Below are 9804 nucleotides of genomic sequence, written 5' to 3'. Positions count from 1 at the left end.
ATTAGTCTACTTATTGTTAGATGTCGAAAACATTAAGACAATAAATAAATAAAAATGCAGGGAAAGAAGCAGTGGGCTTCTTTGATGTTCAAAGACCTGTAACCCTTCATTATGTTACGCCTTCAGAGTGTTGTTTATATATAATGCTTATCAATGCAAAGTAGTGGGCTGTAAGCATTCTGAAATATAAGTGCGGGGCAGATTTTGTAGTGTGCGCAGTGAGTGAGCTCGGAAGCATCATATGCGCGATACAGCCGGGGGAAAGGGCTCAGGGCATACCATCAGTGATGTACAAGGCTGAGAAAATATCTTTCAAAATATCTCATCTCTGAAAACACATTGGTGTTGAATGGTTTTTGTTTTGCACATTCCTGTGAGGTGCACACCTACACAGTCATCAATTGAGTTCTGGTGCATTTTCCCCCTGATTCTAGGCCAGTGAGGTCTGCTTCAGCGCTCTCCTTGTTTCTTCCTTTTCCCCTTGTGCCACCGCCTTTCTTTTCCATTTCTTTTCTAACTTCTCCTTATTTTTCCTCTGCCTCTTCTTACTTCTCCATCACCTTTACCTTGCTCCCAACTTTACTTTCACCATCAAAGGACACCCGTGGCTCCAGCTGGGTGGCTGCTAGCTTCTCATTTCCTCTCATGCTCTCCAACCATTCAGCAGTGGTGCTCCATCAGGGCTGAGCAGACCCCAGGGAGTCCACCAGAAGCCTCCGCTAGGCGCTCACCGCCACTTCCTGCTCATTTAAGTGAGCCCTCAGAATGGAGCACTATTGTCCTGGCTGTTATCTGATGGCTCCACTCAACAGAGAGACAAAGCCAAGGGCCTGCCCCCCTCCACCTCGCAGGCTGCGCTGAGTTTTTTTTAAACATATCAATAGCTCAAGAAGGGAGTTCTGCAAACACTGTTAAATGCATAAAGGCACCGCACGAGTAACACAGTGACAGTGAAAAATCACAATTATGATGTTCACAGATTGATTATCCTGCCTATTTTAGGGAGAAAACACATAGGATTTTGTGTAAAATGTAGGGAAAAAACAGAACGCCTGAATTTAAAAAAAGATATATAATTAAAACATAGTGAAAAAAAAGCATTTCCCAAAAATTGCATTAATTAATTGTATTGGTTTATTGCTAATATACAAGTTATTAACACATTTTATAAAAGTTGAGGGAGAGGCAAATAAAACTGAGACAGTTATGTAATACAGATGGAACAACTCACGAGTAATTAGGTTTTCTTTGCACTTAAAGTCACTTTAACAAGCAGTTTCTCTTTAAGCAGAAATCAAAAACAAATCTAAACCACAATCATGGAACAACCTCAAAACATTGCTGATTAAAGTCACCCCAAATGTGAACACTGGAAAGAAGTGCTTTGATAATTCATTTTCTGCTGAGCGGCTCTATCCTGAATGAACATGATGAAATTTTCACCAGCATTTTGTTACTTTTTCAATCACAAAATACACGTCACCAGGATTTATTGTATGTGCAAATTTCTCTAAGAAATTTAGGATGCACTTTTAAAATTTAGGGGAAAAAAAGAAATAAGAGAGAACTCCAAAAAGGGAAAGAATTTCAGGAAGCGAAACAGTACTCATTTTATCACAGACATTGTAGCACTTTTTTGTAAAATGTCATTTTATCACAGAAATTGTAGCATTTTTTTGTGAAATGCTCTCACAGTACAGTAGGGCCGATGCAAGTTGGCAGTGTCCTCTTGTGGAGAGATGGGGTAAAGCAAATCCAGTGCTTTCCTCCTTTAACCAGAACGTTTTCCCTCTCATTTGGAAGTTTTTTGTGCCATTTTCTTTTTCTGTTTGAGAGTCTCCCCCCCAACACACACACACACACACACACACACACATACACAGACAGAGGTAAGGGGGTTTCCTATAGAGACACCATTGTTTGTGCTGCATCAAAGGGAGATTTGTTAAAGGAGCTTTGGTGTGCTGCGATATCACCCACATCAGTCAGGACTACCTGTGCAGGTGCTTGCAACCCTGGGGGTGAGCAGGGGGTCTGGGGCGTGGGGGGCTTAGAGCAAAGCTGGTCTCACTGTCTGCTCCAATTTCACAGACTTCTGACATGACAGGAAAGCCTGTAATAGCAGTAGGTAAAGAATCAAGAGTGCAGAAGAGTCAGGTTTAAGCCAAGTTAAAGCAACAATTGCATGAATCACTCTTTTGCTTCAAATCTATACCCGGAAGTGTAAATATTTGCCCCACAGAGATGTGCTTCTTGCCCTGTTATTTATATTTGCTCCTCAACAGCTCTCCCTAGTGGGGCAAAGACAAACTGTATATTACCTTAACACGTGTGCTCGTTTATTCCTTATAATGTGGAACTGAGAAAACTCTGTTACTGTATTATTAAGGCTGATAGTGAACGAAACACAGGCCTGCCTGTGTGTACAGGATGTTAGCACGAGCAGGCTGAGTAGAAATTTCCCTTAAATATAAAACAGCTGCTGTTGCAGTTGAACAATTAGTGTTAGTGGTGCTATGATTAAAGTCACCATCTCTGCCTGATTACCTATCTAACCTTTGTAGCTCTTATTTTTATTACATATTCCTGTATAGTATGCATTCTACACTGTCTATTACTTACATTAAAAAATGGACATTTAACAGGCCGGAGAAAGACTTAAAAATAAAGTGTTAGATTAATTGAGCCAGAGGAGCGAATCCACTTTTTAACCAGTGGTAATCTCACTTATCATGCAGCTGTTTTACCTGCGAAATGAAGCCAGACACAAGACATTAAAGTCATAATGTACAACTAAATACACCAAATGAGAAAACGAACACTCCTTCAAACAACTGAAGAACACTCTTAACTAAAACTCATTCATCCATCCAGATTTTCCTCTACTTTTTCCTCTCTTCTTTTTTTGAAGATCAAGCAATGGCAAAAAGTTGAATAATTCCGCCTCTTTGATCTGCACACACAAGTGAGAGTTCATTTCCATTTTTGATTTTTTTCCCCCTTCCTTTCTGTAAGAGTGCCAGCATCAAGATTTACCTTGGTGTGCAAATGTGCTGGAATAGGTTAAAAGGAAATCTTGCTGCTCTCTCAAAGCACAAGTGCAGATGTTATGAAGTTAATTAAAAATTTAGCAATTCGTTTCTCTCGTCCCAATTTAGGCTGCATCAAATAGCAGAAAACTGAAGGGAAAAAAATGACTTGTGAGAGGAGTCCGTGCAGTCTGTCTTTTTACATGTATAGCAACATCAACAAGGAGGAATACTTCTGTAATGTAAAATTCAGGATGATACACCGATCCTATCCACCTTTTTCCTTCATGCAGCATGCATTATCAGGAAATATGTTACAGCCTGTGTGTAGTACATGTATTTCCATTTCAACAAATAAATCCAAACACTGAATATATAGCTCTCCAGTTCCATCTTCCTAACTCTTCCTTTCTCTTTCTCTAAATCCATAATTCTGGACTGAAGATGGGAAATTAGTCCAGCCTGCTCATCTTCTGTTTTTTCAGACACTTTACCTCGTTTAGAAGACAACAGTGATGAACACATTTTTAAGCCTCCCCCAGCCACCAATCTTCCCAACAACTAACCCAGCTTTCCATGTTTTCTAAAATTGCATCAGTGTGTTGACATAGGCCTGGTATCTTCTACCAACTTTTCCATCCCCTCCCAAATAATAGTGCCATCCACAGAAAGGATGTCAAGTCTCAAGATGCTGCCCACCCCTCTCCACTCCCCCTGTGTGGATGATGCTCCAGGAGGGAGGCGGGCGTAGTTTCTGCACAGGTGCTGCAGCTGCATTCGTACATAATTCCTTTCTGCGCGAGCACGGCTCGGTGTTAGCCTGTATGTGCTGCTTCCCCCCAGTGGGACCCCCTCCTCCACTGAGTGATATTACAAGCGGCAGCCGCGCGCCTCTGATCTACATGCGCTGGGCTCTCTCCTGGTCCTGGGTGAATAGCGCTTGACTTGTTCAATTTGTTTAGAAGCCGCGTTCGACGCTTTGAAGCCACACATTTTAGCATAAATCATAACCTGTCTCCTTGCTAACAACTGCTTTGAAATGCAACATCTGCTTTTGAATCCCCAGCTTTACAATTAGTTAAGCAACATCAATAGATTGACTCCCTATAATTTTTCTTGATAATGAACTCATGAATGAACGTGGGGGGGATTAGTGCTGGGCCCATTTGATTTTTCAAGGCCACGGTCCTGAGCTGGATCAGCCTTCATCAGCCTCACTTTGCTGGGATGCCGTTAACTTCCTGAAGTTCTCTGGATGTTCTGACTACAGTCAGACACACCTGTTAAATTGGGTTACCCTCCGTGGTAACCTACTTAGGAAGTGTCATGGTTGTGGGGCATGTTACCGGGCCATGTTGTTTACTCTTTCATCACACTCTTCAGGATCCCTGTTTGTTGGTTTGTTTTGCAAAGCACAGCCTTCTGTTCAGCTGTGGGAAAAGAGCGGAATCAAACACCCGGAGAGCGCCCTGACGTTGACATTGATAAGCTGGGCTTGTCACTTTCCATTTATCTGAATGACACTGATACTCAGGTTGGATCTCTGGAGGAAGATGTGCATACACAGAACCCAGGTGCATATGCTGCAAGTGCTGCAAAAGGGAAAAAATATACGTCTTCTAAGTTTGCTTAATCAAATGCATCTAAAGTCATTGCCGTGAATAAAAGAAAATGCACATGATATTGGCAGGAGCTGTGGCTCTTCACTGCACTGTACTAAAGTTAAAACGGATCCATCAGTTGGAAACCTCTCATCAGGTGCATTAAGAATTCCTTTTGCAGGTTGAAGAGGAAAATAACAATCCCAAAGATTTTATTTTCAAAGGCAAGCATTTGATCAGTAGTCATCAATTAAACTTACTGAGGTGCAAATTACACCACAAGGATTAGATGAAAGAGCCTCTGTGTCATTTTCTCCCCTCCTCCTCAAAGCTTGGCTTGATTAGCAGTACACACAAACAGCAGGCTGATCCCTGGCATGGTGGTGACAGGGTGACACTTCCCCTCACATTACGCAGGCTGAGCTGACGGAGGGGCTTAACAGATAGTGGCATCACAGGCGTACATTTACAAATATATCTACTGCTCGGGCTGTGCAGCACTCCTCTGCACATGTAGCCCTTGTATCTCTGCTCCTGCTTTGCATTTCTGATTTCAGCTGGAGCTTTGCCATAAGATCCGGTTACCATACTGATCTCAGTCCTTCTTCCCAGATGGCATGTTTGGGCTTCCTGGGTAATATTTAAGAGACAAGATACTATGGGCCTTTGCTAATGCTAATACAGGCCTTCTGTTACATCAATATTCCAAGTAGTCATTTTCTCCAGCATATACTCATGATACACAATATTAATAAAAACACAGACTTTTACTAACTCTTAAACTTTAATTCCTGCTTCCTTTGGGAGTGAGCAGCACTAGTTTATATCAGATCAGCTAATATTACCATGACAGGTGCTCGTGTCTCCCGCAGCCACTGAACAACGCTATAAGATCAATTGGCAGAGGTCCCTGCATGCTACAATACCCACATTAACTTGATGGCTGTAAACTGTATTGTCAAGTGTTAAAGGTAATTGTTTACCTGTGTCGTCGTTGTCTAAGTGGGTTTGCATAGGCTCTGTGATTGATAATCCCATTGTTTCTTTCTCATTTTGTCTCTGTGTTTGCTTTTTTATTATTCATTTTGTGTCACATTGCACAGACAGGCAATTGTAGGGAATTCATCTTTTTAGGGAATTTACACAGCAAACCCTATGAATAAACAATTCATTTTTTTCCCGGTAAATTAGTAATCATTAATTTTAAATGCTGTGCTGGGGAAAATAAATTAACATAAAGTTATCACGCTCAAAGGTGCAACAATGGATACTTTAAACGCAGAGAGGACGCCACACGATGTGCAGCACCTTCTATATAAACTCTCTCAATCATAATGACAAATTCACTGGTCATGAACAAATATACAGTATATATCTGATGTAACCTCATGAAATACAACTGAAGACAACCCCATAAATAAAAAGATCATTGGCAAATTAACATAAAAACCTGAACCCTTCCCCTCAACATCGAGGGGACCCGGCTCTGTTACAGTGCAGGAGTGTGACATCTCGACCCATGTTTGCAACTGTGTGTTAATCGTGCCACAAAATAAATAAATTAAGTAAATATATACATGCATAATAACAAAGTGCATGAAAAAACAAAAATGCTGTTTGAGGAAATATCTTTTAGAGAAACTTTCAACAGAGTTCAAAAGGCTGAGAGAGTCAGTGCCACACCTCGTTTTGTTTCAATAATAATATGCCTATGTTACATAATAATTTAATAATGCATAATAAAAATTGAAACTTTAAGTGTATTTTGTCATCTTTGAACAGACCTTGCTGTTTCCAGCCTACGAGCTAACCAGCTACTGCCTTTAGCTTCACATTTACCACAAAGATATGAAGCAGTGGCTGTTGGTCTTTTCATCTTATTCTCATCACAAAGAGCATAACCTGTGTACATTTGTCACTTTGTTTGTCTTTTTAAGGTTAAAAAAAAAAACAACAAAAAAGAAAACCTTAAGTAGCAGCGTCACTTATGCTTTGAATGACTACATGTCTCGTCATGCAACTTTGTCACAACTCTCTTTTTCAGATCAAACGCAATATTTTATAGGCCAAAACCTTCAAAGCATATCATATCCTGTCGAGATGATGAAATGATCATGAAGCACCGTGAAAGTGACATTTGGCAGATGGACTGCATTCATCTTTATCACTGCAGAGTTCCTGTACTACTTTCCTTTGATAAAACATGAAACACCTCCTCTGCTCAGATTTTCAGACTGTGACAAGTGTTTTAGTTTCAGTACTCAGGACTCAGGACTCTGCTCTTACACACACAAACACACACACAGACAGATAGATAGATAGATAGATAGATAGATAGATAGATAGATAGATAGATAGATAGATAGATAGATAGATAGATAGATAGATAGATAGATAGATATTGGGGTTGGAGTTGTTGCATGATCAACCTTCAAGAATTACATTAGTGTAATTTATCTAACTTGTCTATGAAGGTGAAGAAAGCAGTAATTTCTTCTCAATCCGTTTCTTTTACTGTATATGTACTTCACAAACCCCCCTCCATCTTCCCTGGATCTCTCTTTCTCTCTCCCCCCCCCTTTCGTCTTTCGTCTCTGGGAGTATGGGTGCATGTCAAGTGATTGTTGAATTGAAATATTGATGTGGAGTATCAAAGCGTGGCGTAGCACTCCTGTGTTTCCAGAACTAACCACGAAGCGCTTTGATCAGATACTCCTGTGATCTGACTTCTGAAGTTGTTAAGAGTGCTGGAAAACAAAATGCAAACAAACTTCAAGTGCTCTTGGTATTGATAAAAGTTTTCTTTGACAAGTGGAGATGCGTGCTGTCTGCCTGTGTCTGCCCAAGACAGGAGATTTTGGGGTTTCTGTACATGCTAATGGACATGAGATGAGGGAATTATTATAGTTCTCTGCTTTTCACACACGGAGCAATGTAAACTGTGGTGCAGGGGTGGGAATCACCTCAGAATCCCGCTGTGATATCAAGACTCCCGAGTACCAATTCTAAGTCTGGGAATTGTTTTAATCCAATTCTGATTAAACTTGTTAGAATTTATCATTTATTCCATTAGCAAACTAAAAAGCTAAATGAAGACACTTGTGAGTAAAGCTCTTTAAGATAAATCTCTTCATGCAATCAAACCTACTGTGCTTACAGGGGGAAATGAATAAATAAATAATGTGGATGTGTTTCCACACCAAAACATCATATTTATTAAATAACTAAATATGATAAGAAAAAGAAAATGAAACACTTTCATCAGTTTCTTTCCCATCATGCTCTAAAAAAAAAAAAGGAATTTGAAAGCTAGAGAAAGATATTAAAATCTTTAAGGTTTGAGACCAGTTCCAATTATTGACTGTGCCAATTGGAAAGAATCTAAAGTTTCTGGGCTCCACGGTATTCAACGCTTAGCTGTAGAAATGGTCTGGCTGTGGTAGAAATCTGACATATGGTGTCCCTGAAACTACAGAAAAGAACCTTATTAGTACCTTGCAGAGTAAACATCAGTCTTTGTTCAGTATCTCCCTCTGTGCCTCCCACTCCAACATCACACACATTTCTAACTGAGTATGAAGAAGAACTGACTCCTGAATGAGGTATCAACTGATTGCACTGTAAACTCCATCTGTAAGCGCTGCTCTTCATCCTAAAGAAACTGACTGTCATGGTAATTATGACCCATCGTGTCCCGTCTTGTCTTCGTGAATGGTTGAAGAGTGAAGCACTAAAGTTAGCTGCAGGCTTCTGCATGCTGTCTGTCTTATCCATTAGGCCACATTTGTCACACGAGGGCCATTGAAGCAGGCCTGTGTTGTAAAACAGGCTTTCTGACAGAGCCACCAGTACAAAGACTGCCTTCCTCTGTGGCTGCCCTTTTACAGTGCAGATGGTCAAGACAGCTGGGACAATTTAGTGATCTGAGGCTTTTAAAATGCCCCCCAGGCATGATAAACAGCTTGAATACCTACTTGCATATTCCACGCAGGCAAAGATTATGTCTGAAAACAAAAACAGCACCATTTGTGTTCTGCAATGGGCCAAGAAACTCTGCTAGATTTTCAAAAATACTAAACTATCACGAGCATCCCTGTAGAGTTTAAACTCTGTTTGTTTTTCTTTGACATGTTTTTGACTGGAAATAGGTGCATGAGAACATCTGCATCATCTTGCCGGGATTTTGAAGTCGCTGGTAGCCACCCAGTCAGAAGCAGCGTGCGATGTATGACGGAGCGCGCCTGATTACCAGCAATCTCACCAGCTGTTTAATGAACACAGGGACCTCTTTCTCTGGAAATTAGTTTTCCCTTGAATACTGTGGAAGCCGTATCCAGGTCTATTTAAATGAGGTAACATGGGGAAGGTAAGCACCACCACATGAGCATTGTTTTCACAGTTCAAAGTGAGGAGAGAGTACTTTGCACTTCAAAGACACTCATCTGGGAGGCAGTACAGTGGGGGTGGGGTGGCGTGGGGGAGAGGGGACAGGAAATAAGAATCAGGGTAATTAACAACTTCTGCTCTGTAATAAACCAGAGACATAGTATACCTCTGCCTCCAAGATACATTCCTATTTTCATGTCCTCCTCACTCTTTTGATTCTGCTCTTTTCTTTCAGCCTTTTATTTGGAGTTAGAGAGCTTTTTTTTTACCTAGCAAGGCTGCATGTGACTACATTATATTTGTTACCTCATGCACAGGTAATTAATTATCAAGAAACAAATCCATGTTGTTTTAATCTAACTACAGCATTGATTTGCGTGCCGAAAAGCACTGAAAAACATTTTTTTAATCAATAAATCTTTAAGGACAGCAGCACTGGCATCTTTATCCTTTCACATTTCAAAATAAAAACTATAGGTGTGATTTAAGTCTGCATGTCACATCTTTTTTGGATGTTAAGGAGGCTACATAACCTGCGCTTTCCGTTTGGCTTTCACACCAGTAACTTAAAAAAAGTCCCATAACCAAATGGTACAGTTAGGTGATTAAATCGCTGCCTCCCATGTATTTTTAAAAACCTGCTAATTCACTCACCGGCTAAGAGGAATGAAAGGAACTTTACACTTGTGTTTAAATGTATTTATAAAGCAGATATATTTTTGTTTCTCATTTCAGATGGCTTCACTGTGGGGTGTGTTTATTTAAGGATCACAGCCTGTGAAACAGTG

Source organism: Pundamilia nyererei, unplaced genomic scaffold (genome assembly GCF_000239375.1).
Source record: "Pundamilia nyererei isolate P.nyererei 1_Seehausen unplaced genomic scaffold, PunNye1.0 scaffold00047, whole genome shotgun sequence".
NCBI classification, from domain to species: domain Eukaryota; kingdom Metazoa; phylum Chordata; class Actinopteri; order Cichliformes; family Cichlidae; genus Pundamilia; species Pundamilia nyererei.
The sequence above is the reverse complement of the archived record's forward strand: the minus strand, read 5'-3'. Positions refer to the sequence as shown.